The 16199-nt window shown below is 31.4% G+C and overlaps 1 protein-coding gene across 2 annotated transcripts in view; it reads left to right on the top strand.

Annotated features, from left to right (window-relative positions):
* The window catches only part of LOC119638334 (maternal protein pumilio), a 421934-nt gene that overhangs the window by 204560 nt on the left and 201175 nt on the right, over positions 1 to 16199 (top strand). The gene's annotated exons all lie outside the window — the stretch shown is intronic.

Genomic DNA, 16199 nt, shown 5'->3' on the forward strand with positions numbered 1-16199 from the left:
AAGTAGAAAAATTTGAATTAAATAAATGTATATCTTAATAACATATTAACCATGACTTTTCGCTATAACGGCGAATTGCGGTAGCCTTCTTTGTTGGCCTTGTTCTCTTTGGGAAAATTTTGCTTAAAATCTAGGAAGAAATTATGCCTTTATCATCTTGTATGTAATTCTTTCTAAATGGCAATGAGCGAGTGAGCTAAACCTGAGCCACAATATAATCCGTTTACTATTGACGTCATTTATTACTATATAAAATTTGTATAAATGTTTTATTTATATTTAGTTCTTATACTCTGTGCCACTTTTGCGGTACGAGGTTATGTTAAGTTTGCGGAGTGGATGTATACAATATACAAAAGGACTTGAGATACAACCATCTTATAATGCACCCACTGATACAGAATCGAGCAAAGCTTGACCGTCCGTCCGTGGGTTCCAAGTGCCAATTTTGGAGATATTTTATTAAGATTTGGTACATCGACATGTTCCGCCGTGATTGCGAACTCTCTTAAAAATGGTTCGGATCGGATCACTTTTTCGACCATGTCGAATATAACACCTGAGTAACTGTACTAAAATAGAATAGAAGAATGAAGGAATAAATGAATGATTGAATGAATGAATGAATGATTGAATGAATAAATTAATGATTGAATGAATGATATTTAATGTAAGGCCTTGTCCCATTATGGGTTTTTTACTTCTTTTCCCAAAAATTTGATGACTATCAGCCAAATCGTTTATTATTTTTATATGAGGTGCCATGCCGCCTGCAAAGGATATTGTAAATGCAAACTCTCTTCAAATGTAAGATCTCGCAAGAGATCGCTTACAAGTGAACTTAAAAAGATATGGTAGATAATTTGAAGAGATTTAAAAAAAGTGTTCAGCGTCCTACATCACTTGACCCCTTTGTCTCGCACGACAAGTGTTTACAAATACAGACAAACGTAAGGCAGACAGATAGACAAGGAAGCTGATAATTCCGACTTGATCGGTGTAATAAAAGATCTCTCGTAAATTCCCCTTAGCATTATAGTCATCCGCACAAATCTATAACCCAAATTGTGTACATAAAAATGGAGCTTCTTCGTTTTAAAGGAGAAGTTTGTGGTATATCAGATCCTTCAATTTGTGCAAGCAAAAGCAACCCAAAAGAGGAGAGAAAGTCTGGACATAGGTTATTCTTTTTGCAAACATCCGCCTTCTCGTTTTTTGGTTCACCCTTACAATGGCAGTAAGTCTAATATGATCGCTCTCGCAAAAATTGAAATAAAATTTAAAAATGTGATCTATCCACAAAAGTACTTATAATAAAAAAGAAATTTAATAACAATAAGAGAAAACACAACAATTATCTCATGTCCTGACTCATGTACAAAAAAAAAAAGAAGAAGATTGTAATGATGCAACATTCGTAGTTTCACTTTGTGCGTTTGAGGATGCTTCAATATAACTTTCTTCGCTCCACACCAGCCAACTGAAACGTCTTTAATTGACCAATGTGCTCTGCTATGCTAACATATATTTTAAGGCAGCGCCTTTCAAAGATTCGGCATCTTGAAGATAATATTCTCTTCACCTATCTGGGAGAATATTATACATAAATTTCGAGAACTGGCATAAATCTCTTATAAGAAGAAGAAGAATATTATAGGCAAAGGTATTTTTAAAGAATTTTCTAAACGGTGTTTTCGATATTAGTGTTGTTTAGGCAGCTATGATTTTAAACGCCTACAATTATGCAGAGTTACTCTGTGTTGTTTCTTATTTTTGACTTTGAGGACGTCATAGATAGACGGCCAGAACGACACCGCCACACTAACGAGGAGCTTTCAATATATATTTTTTTTTTAATTGATCGCTTACACAGTGATGATGAGTAGAACGTGTAGTAAAATTGAAAAGAATGCACACTGTAAACGTGGGGGCGACAGGTCTTTCAAAATATGGTAATAAACGCTTTGAACAAATTGAGATTTTCACTTATCCTATAGAAGTGAAAGAAAACTTTTTTCGCGCTGAAAAAAAATGTAGAAGAATAATAACAACAATAATAACAACAGCAACTGTTTTATTTTGAATACGCACTCGCATGCAGCTAAACGTGTATACTTCGCTCCAGCTACCATTTCTACTTTCCAGTCAAACTACTTTAAGTTCATTCACCGTGCTACTTAAATGCGTTCAACAATAGCAACAACGTCGAGATATTTGTTTTTCTTTTTCGTTTTTTTTTTTGTTCTCTGAACAGTAAGAACTACAACAGAATCTCTGCAGCAGATTAGCTGACTGACTGACTCTCTGTTGTAAAATTTCTAAAGCGTTCTACTTATTCCTATTGTCGTTGGCTTTTTGATCTCAATAAAAATATTCTCACAACCATTTTTATGCTAAAAAATTCCAGCAACAACTCTTCTTTCGCTAACATTGACGTAGTTGTTTACGATAATGGTGTACACGCCGGCACTTTATTTGGATACGACATGACCTATCTTATGTTTACAGTTGATTTTCTTGTTTTCTTTTTTTTTAAAACAAAAATATCTTGATCATCATCGTTCGTTCTCTTTAATATTTAAAAAAATACTCTTAAAGGTTCTCTTTAAGGTTTTATCTTGATGTTCAGGGAGAGTAGGTGAGCATTTAGTGATCACGTTTGTTGGATTACTGTAAACATTTTTGTTATATTTGTTATATTTGTTGTTGTTGTTGTTGTTGTTATCATCATCATTGGATTTTATGTTTACTTTGCTGTTCGCTTCGACTATCTCTGATTTGTATTTATGGGCCTCTACAGGTAAATGCAATGCGTAATAACACGTTTCGTGCGTACGCTTTTGTTTGGTGGCTAATGGCTACATCATGTAACACCTTGCATAGTGGTGGTGAAAACATTGCCATTGAAAACTATCATCATAAAATATACAAAATCTTATTTTGCTTTTATTGCCTACCAGTAAGAGATAAACATTGTTTGCACGAACGTTCTGTAACTCTTCGTGCACTAACCAAGACTAGAGAAATGTGACCGTAGCGTCCTTCCTAGTTTCGTAAAGCTCAAGTTTCCTATGGTTTCTTGGAGAATGGGAAGAAAATTCTAAAAGGTATTCATTCTCCATTTCATACCGAAGTTGATGAGTACGAAATGGCTTGATCGATTACGTAAGTAATCGGAAAAAGTATCTTCGTTGATATTCATGGAAATATATTTACTTTGTAAATGACGTTTAATGGCAGTAGTCTTTCGTAGTACAAGACTAAAAAAAACAGCAACATCTGTATCGAGTCTATGTACCGCGGGGCAGCGTTTACTACTTTGACATAAAGTCACTGTAATATCTAGTAAAACATAGGACACGTTATGACCTCTCTTAAACAAAAAAAATGAAAAGATAGCGAACGCAGTCAGTTAACAGCTGTTTAATACGTTTCACGGCACGTCTACCCTTTTCAGCACATGCTTAGACTTATTTTGTATATTGCCTTGGCACAAAGGTGTTTAGACCATTTTTTGAAACGTGCACCCAAAAAGGTACATGCAGAACTAAAGTGTCATTGGCTTCGTAATTTCAATATGCAACAAGAAAAAATTATAAAAAAAATTTTTTGCCATTACGTGCCACATTTTGTTGTTTAAAAAATATATAATATATGTGTATCCCATAAACACAAAAAAAAAAAACTCAAAATTATTAAATTTGCCTTTAATGTAATAAAGACGGTATCGGTGGCGTGAAAATGCCCTCTACTCATTAGAGCTAGGCAAGGAACGTGCTAATTAGATGCGTAAAAGTAGCGCTTACTTACTTTTTTATTCCTCTTAGCAAAGGTTTCTCATTCCTGGAAAAATTATTATCTTAAGTGTGCAGTATAACTCATAAAAAAATCAAATCATAGTAATCCCTTCTAAGTTTTTCGTTTCAGTTCATTCGTTTTCTGTAATATTTTTCATTCAAAACAATATAAAAAAAACAATTACTGTAAACATTGAGCCACTAATATAATAAAAGTTATGAACTTTTAACATTTATATTTGTTTTTTTTTTCTTCTCCTTAATAAATTTTGAATCGCGTTATACTTGTTTGAGTGGTTTATGTATTGATAAAAGGAGAAAAGTGCTTTGTAACATTGTTACGAACCGCTTTGGATCGCAACATTTGAAGAAAAAACGAAAAGATTACACTCCCAATTGTCTTCTTGTATGAATTTATGACATTGACCAGGACAAGTAACTAAGAAAGCAATGGATTTCCTTTAGCTGATTGTATGCTGAATTCATAATACAATAGCAAAAATGGAGGCGTAGAAATGCAAGAAGAAGGTCTCTTTCTTAAGCATATCATGCGAAAGATGCTTAAGATCAACAAAATCAATTGAAGTTAACTGTAAGACTTATGTCTTTAAACTTATGTTTGCAGAATCGCCCGTAGTTAACAAGTATGGCCATCTTAGTCCATGTAGCTTAGGAAAAATAGCTAGCCTCCTATAACGTCTTGTCAGAGAGTAGAGCTGATGACACCTTTTGTATTCGTTGCCCAGCGCAGCCAGTTACGGGCAACATATAACAGTATATTTACAGCGCCAGCAGATATGCTATTGTTATTATCGAATAGGTTACCAATCACATTACACACATAGCATTTTGTCCGAAAATGAAAAATTCTTTTGCACTTTTTTAAATTTAGCTTGCAAAATAAAGGGCGTCAAATTATTCGGTTTAAACCAGATGTAATTTCGTTACATTTTTTGCATATTTTTTTTTCTTATTCTCTTCATGTGGATTTGGTATAAATGTATATGCATACAGTTGTATTTGTTTGCTAGCAACTGTTCATGTTTTCTCCATTAACGTGTTGGGATGTTGTTAATGAATCTGTTATAGGAAATTATTGCCAAGTTCCTCTACATTTTGCAATTATTGTTGTGCCATATAGGAGAGGAGAGCTAAGTAGTTTTAAGTTAGCTCAGTGAGCTTATTTTTATAGAGTGTGTTGATGGCCTGCTCTTCTTGGAGATTTTTATACTGCCCTGCAGAGATGCGCTTCTATGTTTCATTAGTAGCATGCTTAAAATTTAATTAAATGGAAAATAATAAGAAGGTATTCTTTAAAAAGCTAAAATGTATTCGCATCAAACACAAATACTCTTTAGGATTTATTTGAATTTACATATGAGATGAGTAAATATTTCGTGTGTCTTTTTAAATGAGACAATTGAAGACAAGGCTTTTACACCCATAATAAATCTATTGATTGATACGGCTCATCGTTTAATACTCTGCACTGTTTCTGCTAATTGATATTCATTCATGTAACGATTTTTCAGGATAAAGCCTTGTATTGGAGGTGGTCAAAGAGGTAGTCGGTCCGATTCAAACCGAATTCAATAGTAAGTTCCATTGAAATATCTCAAGAGTTACGACTTGTAGAGTGAAGACAAGGCAGACAGGATAGGCAAACAAATGGACACACGGACAGGCAAGTTTAAAAGTGATACTAAATCGTTTCGTATAATGAAGGGGTGTGTCTATCTCAAGTCCTTACATTCGCATGAACTTAATAGATTCTTGTATTACAAGTTGCGTATTTAATACTAATGACGAGTTTTTACCTTCCCTTTAATTAACTTACCTTATAACTGAACAACTACAAAAGGATATCATGAATAACAATTCCTAATTGCCGGTCCGATTGTATTTTGCGATTCGAAAAACAAACACTGCCGTCGTTTTTTATTTTTTTTTATTTTGTCCTATTGTCATAATCATTATACTTTCATGGTCAAATATCACATATATTGTATATGTTATATGTAGTCATTAAACCACTGTTGCACAAATTATATAGTAAAAGAAAAACAAATTATACAGCATAAAAGAAATGGAAAACCCGATTTGCAACAATAATTTGTGATATGTATGCCAGTCCGGGTGCCGGTAAGAGTTGCCAGATTTTTTAATATAAATAAAAGAAAAATTTATGAAATAACAGCAGAAGCTTGCATTCATTCCTACTTCCTAAGTCTTGATTAGCGACTAAGCATCAGCGACTGGCAAACAGGGTTATCTCAGCTACCGTCCTTAAGTCGCTAAGCCTCTTTATTAAGTAGTTGATCTTTTATCAAGACATGAAAAGTTTTTAAAGGTCACCTTTTAGCGGATGAACGAGTGAATTCAATGAATAGAGTGGAAAGACAAAGAAAAATTTTCAAAAGCCATTCAGGATTATATAAAGACTTCTAACAGCTTTTGCTAGCAGGCAGTGACATGTTTTCAGGTTCATTTTTTTATAGATTGCGTAAGCATTCGCTCTGTCATTGTATGTTGGAAAACAAAAGTTTACTTGATTTCCATAAAAAAGTCTAGTGAAACCAAATTCCAGTCTAAGACACTGTGGTGACGTAGGGTAACTGCTTCGTCGTGACGAAAAATTGAAAAGTTCAGCGTCGCCAGAATGTAATCTTGTTTCATCTTAGTAAGAATGGCTTCGCACGAATCTGAAAAAAACTTTTTCTTCGATGATCTCTATCTTTCTCTCCTTCTTTCTTGAACAATAGTTTTTCTGCTCTGTGCTTACTTTTCCGCAATTTCATCACTGACTCCCTAAGGCGACCATTTATGATATCGTCTTTACGATTTCCTCCAGCTATGTTCCAAAACTTGTAGTTCCGTCGTCAAATGCCTTTTTCAATATTTTCCAGATTTCGCTGCACTTAATGCCGTTTTTAAAGACGAGGTTCCAAGTACAATTCTAAAAAAATTGTTGTAACATGGCAAAGTTTAAGAGAAGTGCGCAACTATTAGACTATGTCAAGCGCCTGATCAACACAGTCCTAATTTAATTGTCCGCTTGTTAAATTGAAAGGGAAAACAATAATCCTGTATTATGCAAGTAGTTCGAGGTCAAATTAAAAAAGTTATTTGTAAAAGAGAAGCAAGTGAAGACGGGGAATCTGTTTAAAGACTTATTAGATAGGAATGGAAACATCAATATACTACATTTCGTCTTGCTGACTTACGGAAAGAATGTCTGTCTTACGGATGCTAATGGCTGTGGCGTAAAAAAATCTATATTCTTCGTTGGTTTTTTTTATAGGTAACTCGCGAAAAAGACACGAAGCAGTAAAACGTAGAACTAAGAAGAAACAGTGAGGGTCTGGACCACTTCGTGGTTCTGCATATCGAATGCGGCTCGGTCTCGCGATTTTAATGTGTTACTCGTTATCCATTTCAAAACTTTTTCATTCGATAGTAACCGACTTTTGTAAAATCTCTACTCATCGTGCAGCTAATTGATAATCCACAGATATCGAGAACAATAAACCGGTCCCAGAATGCAAAATCACTTGGCAATGAAAAACCTGGTGTACATTATCCCAAAGCGAAAAAGTGAACTTCGATGGATACGTCTTTCGCGACCGTTGTCGTCTTAAGAATTAAGCCTTAAAATGGGGAAATTTGCAACTAGCGTAGAATTTTAAGACTACGAGAGATTTTTTATATTTAGTTTAGTGAGTATTAACAATACGTTTTGTTTGTAAAGAAATTGTTATGATATACAAAGCTACAAATTCATATTTACTGCTTAATGGAAGCAATTCGTTGCTTTTTACCTCTACTTTATCGAAGAGAAGATAGATATACTTTATATATATATTTTCAACAACTCTGAAACATATTATTATTATATATATGACAGACACATATGATTACAAAAATGATTTAAAAAAAAAAGAAACGAAAAAAATGGAATATATAAGAAATAAATAAGCAAAAAAATAAATACCTAAAAAGTAATTAATAAAAAGAGATAAATAAATAAAGAATAATAACAATAAATAAATAAAAAAATAAAATAACAGTATCAATATTAATAAGGAAAGGTATGAATAAAAGGTAATAAATAAAAGAAAAATAATTGTAAATAAATTAAATAAATAAAACCTAAATAAGTAAAAAAAAATAAATTAAATAAATAAAAAAAAATTAAAATAAATTAAAATTAAATAAGTAAAAAGCATAATTAAATTAAATATACAAACGGCAAATAAATAAGAAATGAGTAAATAAAAAAAATTAATAGGAAAATAAAAAAATAAATAAATGTAATAGTAAGTGAATTATAAATAAACTACAAAATATATAAATAAAAAAATAAATAGATAAAAAATGAATAAAATGAAACATATAACTAAAGAAAAATAAGAAAATTAAATAAAATTTTAAAAATAAAAAATAAAAATTAAATAATAAATAAATGAATAAACCAATAAAAAAGTTAAGAACAACAAAAATAAACATATATATATGTAATAAATAAAAAAATAAACAAATAAATTGAAGATATATATATATATATATATACACATATATAGTTTGTGTGAACATATAAAAAAATTGATTATAGAATTAAGTTCAAATTAAGAAAGTCTCTCTCACGTTTTTCAATCTCGGCAAATGAAAAATGTACACATATGTTTATTTATGTATCAAAAAAACAGATAGAAGAAGAAGAGAAAAAAAAAACTCGAATATGTTTAGAATTTATTTGGTATTGTGTTGTAAATTTTTCAACAAACATATCTTCAATGAGTTCATTTACTTTTTAGCTTTGCGTATTTTTTTTTTTTTTTTCTTTATAAATTCTAATCACATAAATTGGTGGAAATCTAACGGTCTCCGTTAAAAACTGGTTTATGTATAAGTTCATGATCTCTCTCTGTAGAGTTCTAAGCACAATTCTTCACTTCTTTATTTCTTTTTCATTGTTGTTGCTTGGCTTTTGTGTAAATTTCAAGTCAAGCCTTAGCAAATATTATTATTATTATTATTATTATTATTTTTTTTTTTTTTTTAAGTAATACACGATGATGTGGAAGACATGGTGATAATGACAATGATGATGATGATGATGTTGATGTTAGAAAAAAAAAAAAAAAAAAAAATAGAAAAGAGAAACTATGCGGTGGCACCATTGTGTTGCTGTTAAATTTCTTTCTTTTCTTTCTACTCTTCAACTATCATCTAACTATCTTATTGCTTTTGTTGTTATACTAAACATAACTGGCTAATGCTATAAAATCATGTTTCGGTTCTATTGTCTAAATCGTGATTATTATTATATGGAAGTAGAAGAGTGGTAGAATATAAGCGAAAATGTTACATTTATATACAATACGCGAGCATATGTTGAAGGTGTCTGTTTATGTGTGCATGAGTCTGCCTGCCTGCCTGCCTGCCTGCTTGCTGCCCGGATTGTAACTCAATATAAAAGTATAATCTTTTTTATTTATTTATTTTCTTCTTTTTTTTTTTGCGGAGAAACTAGAAAATAAAAAAATGAAAGAGTCATTTACCTTTTGAAAGAAGAGGAAATTTAAAACGAGGTTTTCAAGCAAATTCAGTTAAAGTTAACTTGAAAGTTATAAATGGAGTTATACGAGCACACAAAATAAAAATAAAAAAACGAATGATGTGAAGACACTAAAAACAAAAAAAAAAAAGGAAATATTATTCAAAGTGTTGTTTCCAAACTCTTAATTTAATGTAAGAATTCTATCGAGCAAGTAACGAAGTAAATAAAAGTTCCGGGCCCCTCTTATACAAATGCCAATTTAATGCTAATACATTTATTTATTTCAAACTTTAAATTTTTATTATTTCGCGTAAAACGTGGGATAATAATGCAACGTTCGTTAAACCACCAACGTTAATTTTATATGCTATATGTTATTTGTTGCTTTATAGATTCAAAATCCATTCGAGCGAAAAATCGTATTTTTTTCCTTTTCGAATAAAATAATTTTTGAATTATTATTTAAGTATTGTTTTGTTCGCATTATATTGTAAATGTTTCAGCAAATTGATTTTTGGTGGTTTAATAGATACTTTATGAATCTTCTAGAATAGAGGAGAACTAGAAAAAGCTGTTTTCGCCTGAGAAGTTCCAGCACTACGGTTCCAATCTGGTCAATACTCCGACAACAAACGATGTATTTAAGAAAATCTTTATTTAAAAGCATGTAGTTCCAAGACGATCGTTAAATGTAGATATGAAGTCGAGAAAGCTATTCTGAAAGTGTCGCATGTTTTTGCCAAAAAAAATTGTAATGAAGATTTTACATCTATTTGACTAGAGAATTGTAAATATTTGTTGCACCCTTTTCTTTGTCGTTTCAAATCGCCATATACGGCAACTTGTGCAGTAAGAAATCCTCGATAAAGGGAAAACGTAGAAGAACATTTACACATGGTACAAGTTAACATGTCTGTAAAACGATTTTTGGATTTTCCTACCACATTATCTTTAAAAATAATTTTAAAGACAAATACATTAATTTAAACATTTTTTCTTAAGCGGTAATCCCATTGGAAAGAATAAATAATATTAATATTTAGAGAGGTTATTAAGTGTAAAGCGCTGCGTCCCAATCTTAGTTTGGTGCAAATTTGACTTTAAGACAGAAAAAAAGAATCTTTTAATCGTTAATTTATTCGTTCATTCGTTCACTTACTTACTCCGTTCATTCGTTCACTTACTTACTCCGTTCATTCATTCACTGCTTGATTAATTAATTCAACCATTAGTTCATTCATTCAGCCATACATTATTTTATTCATTCATTCACACATTCATTCACACATTCACTCACTCATGCATTCATGTACCCATTCATTCACACATAGTTTCGTTCACTCATTCATTTATTGATTCATTAATTGCATTATATTAGAAATTATTGTTTGAACGAGAGAGAACAATAAAAGATATATAGAAGTTGTTGGTCCATTTTGGGCTGTTTTGGAAAATCATGTTTCGAGATAAAAAAAAATTTTATTACAATAGATTGTTTAGCGTTTTTCTCCATTGGTCCTACTAAGTTCAAATATACCTCCTCATAATCTGTCTTCAACGAGTTTATGTTCAAAAGTGCCACTTTTGTCCAATCTATCAAATACACGATCGCATATTTAACCCGAAATGAGTGAGAAAGTAATTTTACTGCTATTGATGAGCTTATTAAAAAACCACATCGTATAACTTCGATTGCTTAGCAAAATACCTCACTGATATCTTTCAAATCGCTATCAGCCTCAGAACTATTCAACGATCATTCCGATGATCGTCTCATACGAGAAGATGTTTTTATTTGGAACGGTTTTAAAGGAATATAAATATATTTTAAAAACAGTTCTTAGCGGATTAAGTAAGCTAGAATACAGCAGGCAGGATATTCACCTACAAATTTCCTGTAGATATTTATTTAACAGGAGCACCCTCCCCTCATTGGAATGATGATTACGGAAAAGGTGGTAATTTTCTCGCAAAGAATTTCCAACTATTCTAAAGGGCTCATCAAAGTATCTATTTATTTCGCATCCAAACCGTCAATTTTCTACCGCGACGTCAATCCTAAAGATGTCGGATAAATGGGAAAAATGCCTTATATGATAATGGAGGGCGCATTGTTAACAATTAAATTTGATTTTTACATATTGGAGACCTAATAATATACTCTACGTCGTAAAGTTTTTTTTTACTTTTCTTTTTTATACAATTTGCATTTTATTTATTAGTGCCTTTGTTAAAGAGAAACTAACGAATTTTTTTCTTTTCTTTCTAGGTAAGATTAAACCCTAAAACAATATTTGATACGAGATATTCTTACAAGTAATGGAGTTATTCCAGATAAGTATGAAAAGTGTTTCAAATTTCCGCATATATTTTAAATATTTTTCTTCAGCTTGTCCAAGAATGAGAATTCTGCTAATAACACATATTAAATGTCCTGAAAGCATAAAACTTATTGTCAATTTGTCCGACTTTCTGTCTGCATTCGTGTCTCGCCTTATTGATATGGTTCCATTCTTCCTTTTTAACCGCAAACTAAACAACAATATTCGGTAAATATTGATCCGACCTTGTCCATATCTTAGCAAAGTAATAGGCGTCGTGCTCTTAAAAACACATAAGACGATATTGATCTAAAGTCAAGTAATGAGCGAATTTCACTTAACCTCAAAGGAGAGATATTTTAATCCAATTGGGTGCACTAACGTGTTTTGGGGTAAAGACGACCACCATTGAAAATGGTTTAGTTCGCAGGCCTTTTTCCATCACTTCCCCTATAAAACCTTATTTCGAAAATACATTTTGAGTAAGTATAGGATGATGTAAGCTATATAAGCTATTTTACGGTGGGCCACGGACCACTTATTTAAAACGATGGGCCAGACGATTACTCCAATCATGCGAGTAAAGCTAAATAAAGCTAAAAATGTTGTAAAATTCCAAGAATTTGAACATTCAATTAGCAGATATATAATCCAGGAGGAAATTTCTTTAGGATCCACTGGTCCGTTGAATAATAAATCATAGAATAAAATTTAAAGCCAAATCTTATTTCCCACATTCATTGCACTGTACTCGTGATTTTGAAGTGGCTGGGAGATGGGCAGATAGGCATAGATTTGGAAGATACGGCTAAATCGTTTCCATTATAAGCATCATACTTGATAATATATTATATGAGTAAAATATTATTATTATTATTATTATTATTATTATTATGATTATTATTAATAATTTCGCCAGAGAAATAAATTCTAAGACTAAACTCTTTTAAAAGCACTAGCATCTAAGGCTATCGGCTTTTATTAAAAACTTTACTGCACTTGAGTTTCGAACCCACGACCATTGACTTGCTAGTCGAGATTCTTCGCCTTCGGCTGAGTAAAATAATAATAGTCAGCTCTTAAGCATTTAATTTATTTGTGACATTGATATATTTGAACTTTATAAATGTTTTTCTTATTGAATGGGGTTTCAATTTTATTTATTAACTGGCTCGTATGTCCTTTCCGTCTCCATCTGTTCAAGGTTTTGCTTTCTAGCTATAGCTTTTACTGTTTTTGTCCTTGTTTTCCTGTTTTTTTGCAAAATGATTCTTGCTTTCTTATTTCACTTTACACCGTTAGTACGGAAATTTCTGCGCAATCATAAAACTTGTTACTCGACACCATCGTACCACATAATATGCAACAGTGGTAGCAACAATATTTTCTTCTTTTTCAAACTTATTAAATATTAATTAATTTACGGCTACTGTTGTAACGAATTACGAAGCAATTAACTCGCGTTAAAGTTATTAATTCCGTTAATAGAAAATAAATTAAGAAAATGCATTGAGTTGAAAACGAATTTTAAATCACTTCTTAATATAAAAGAAATCCAGTACAAGTCTTCTTTTAATCTGAAACACAATTTAAATATTTTCGCACTTATATATATATATATTTAACGTCTGTTTATGTATGCATTTCATTTTAACTCATGAAGGGATAGCGAATTTCTTAACGATTACAAGTGAATTATCTCAATTACTTATAAAATTTTATATTGAGGTTAGATGTAAAATGTTTGTAGGTTATGTTGAAATTTATTACATATACCAAATATTTTGCTGGTTGGCTATTGCGTTTCAATTTAACAAGATTCTTTACACCATTATCATGAATTTAAGTTAACCTCAATAATAATTAAAAAAATGTTAATGGGTTAAATTGGTTTTTTCTCTTGACTACTGCTATGTCAGACCTAATCTTTGTAAGACAATGCCAAATAAATAGTTTAGCGCTTTAATATTGGCTGCTTATGTTTTTGATGCCGCTCAGATGGTAAAAACTTGATATCCTCACCGAAACTATATGCACACCATAATGAATCGTCTAATGCTGATTTGCTGACTTTTACAAAAGGAAGAAAAAGGTAAACCCATCTGCTTGTCTTCGCGTTCCTTCAAGAGATATAGATTGGCTGCTGTGGACCGCGGGTAAAAAAGAAGATAAATCTAAATTATTGATCTTATTTCATTGCCCGTTTACTTCAAAATGCAACTCTTATTTATAGGTTTCGATAACAGGATACGGGGGCCAAAAGGATATAGGATCAATCATCAGTCAATCAGGGAAAGCGAATAGGGATTCGTGCAATACGGCAACTGTCTGAAAGAAACATGAAGCAGCTATTAGTGGGTATGTTCTCAGTCGATAATCGTTATGCCTTTACTGACTGAGCTACGGCCAAAGAAAACTGAACCGCACTTGAGATTTGAACCCGAACACTGTCTTCTTAGTCGCGGTTTTGTCACACTCGGCCGCTCAGGCCGATAGGCTTTATAATGAATACCCAGTCGTTAAAAGCGACCATATACCTTCACGACTGCCCTCACAGCCCAACGCTTTTACCCCACCCTTGACTGTCTTGCAAAAGCAAAAATTTGAAGTGGTTTTTCGCCCTGTCTTGTAAATAAAACTCTTTAACAGCAAATGTAAATACCTTCTACAACTTAGTATACCGTTCACAAAAGCTAACCTTCCTCCGCTTGTTTTATTTTGAATATTAAAAGGAGAAAAAGAAAAAAAATAAATAAATAAAAAACAATTTTCTTTATAATTACATTGGCTAACTCTGAACCGAATTACTAAGCATAACTTGAGCCATGAGTTTGTAACTCTGTCTATTTATCTACGTTAGAGTACATACGCATCATTTACCCAACAAAACTCTCTACCAGAAGTAAAACAGCCGAAAGGCATAAAACATTAAATAAACCAAAGCACTGAAGCATTAACAAGAAATGACTACGTATAACACTCCAATAACAAAGCGAATGCTTACAGCGTTAGACTGACGTTTTAGTGTGTGGTGCCGGTAATGATAATGGAAATACGTGGTAAAGGGTAAGCGAGGGGGAAAACGAGGGGAGGGGGCGACTATTCCCATATATGTGTGTGTGTTTGTGTGTGCGTATGTGTATGTATGGTATAATACTAGTCATGCCAACCTGTTAACTATATGCTGTGTTGTTGTACTGTATAAGTAAAGATAAACATTTAACTTTAGATATATAAACAAACAAATCTAACTTAAACGGCGAAATTGAAAGAAAGAAAAATAAGGAAAAACATATCGGAGAGTTAAGGAAAATTCTATAATTTTTATTGAGATTGAGGAAGAGAAATATAGCGAGAACGAGAGAAGAGAGCAAGTGTTTTCATTACTAGGCATGCTCTTTAAAAAGATACCACGGCGGACGATAAAGAGGCGAGATAGTGGGAGAAGGGAAAGATAAATACGAAGAGAGCTATAATAGATAAAGAGAAAATCTAACCAACATAAGAAACAATTTTTTTTAATATTTTTTATATATATATTAGACGGCAAAAAAAAAAACTAAATTCGATTGGTAAAAATGTTACAAGTGCGAAGTGTGTGCGGTTAGGGAATTTAACTAAAAGAGATATCAGATATTTTTCTCTCTTAGATATCAACAAAATTTAAGAGAATTTCTCTTTAATAATATCTCAGATAAATTTATTTTTCTCTGTATTAGTTAGAGTAAGTTGAACATGTTTATTTTTCTTTTTTTTACGGATTTTTGTGTGTTCTTCTGTTACGTACTGAATAGAAACGCATTTGCTGGTCGGTTTCGTCTTCATCGTCAGTTCGCGATGGAACTTTGAACATTGTGGTTCACACAAAAAATATATTTATCTTCGAACAAAACATAAGCTAACGGCTCGTTTAATTGTTTAAAAAGAAGAAATTATAAAACAAAAAAAAAAAGGTTAACAAAATTTTATGGAAAATTTACAAAGAAAAAAAGAAAGCGTTAATTACAAAAAAAAATTTAAAAAAATAAATAAAATATGGTCTTAGTGTATTTAATGAAATTTAAAATCTACTTTTTGTGCAAAAATATTCTAAAAAGAAGAAAATAAAATAAATAATTAAAAAAGTATTAAAAATTTTCATTTTATATCTCTCTGGATTAAGGAAAATATTAGTGCCTCCAAAAAACTACTAAAAAAATATAAATTAAAAGGTAAAGTTTCTTCTTTAATTATCTTTTTAATTTAAACATAAATTTAAAATACAAAAAAAAAAAAAAAAAAAACAAAGAGCAAGTTCAAGCGCCTAAAAGTCCACTTGTTGTTGAAAACATTTGCAAAATAAAACGACCAATGACATGACGACACCATAGAGAAGTTGTGTTTTTTTCTGTTTATAATTATTTAAATGTCGGAACCATATCACATGGCCTTTAAAAATATACCCTAGTAATAGTTAATCAATTGTTTTGAATCCTTTTTTCAAAATTAAATACAATATTATTACGCATTGAAACTTTACAT

The sequence above is a fragment of the Glossina fuscipes genome, unplaced genomic scaffold, assembly GCF_014805625.2.
Source record: "Glossina fuscipes isolate IAEA_lab_2018 unplaced genomic scaffold, Yale_Gfus_2 88, whole genome shotgun sequence".
NCBI classification, from domain to species: domain Eukaryota; kingdom Metazoa; phylum Arthropoda; class Insecta; order Diptera; family Glossinidae; genus Glossina; species Glossina fuscipes.